Raw genomic sequence first — 244 nt, forward strand, 5'->3', positions numbered from 1 at the left:
TAGAGTTTTTTTACTTTATTTGTTTATAATGCTACAGTGCTATTAAGTGATAAATATACATATATTGTAAAAAGTATCTTCTTAAGTAACAGGTATAAATAATATTTGTTGTATAAATACCAGCATATTACTATGCTATTACTTCTTTCAGACAAGCTCTTGATTTGGGCAAATTACCTATATTTTGCTACGGTCCCCTCGTTTGTGTGCCACTCGCCACGCTCCAGGTCCCAAGTTGGCTGTG

The sequence above is a fragment of the Homalodisca vitripennis genome, chromosome 8, assembly GCF_021130785.1.
Source record: "Homalodisca vitripennis isolate AUS2020 chromosome 8, UT_GWSS_2.1, whole genome shotgun sequence".
Taxonomy (NCBI): Eukaryota; Metazoa; Arthropoda; class Insecta; order Hemiptera; family Cicadellidae; genus Homalodisca; species Homalodisca vitripennis.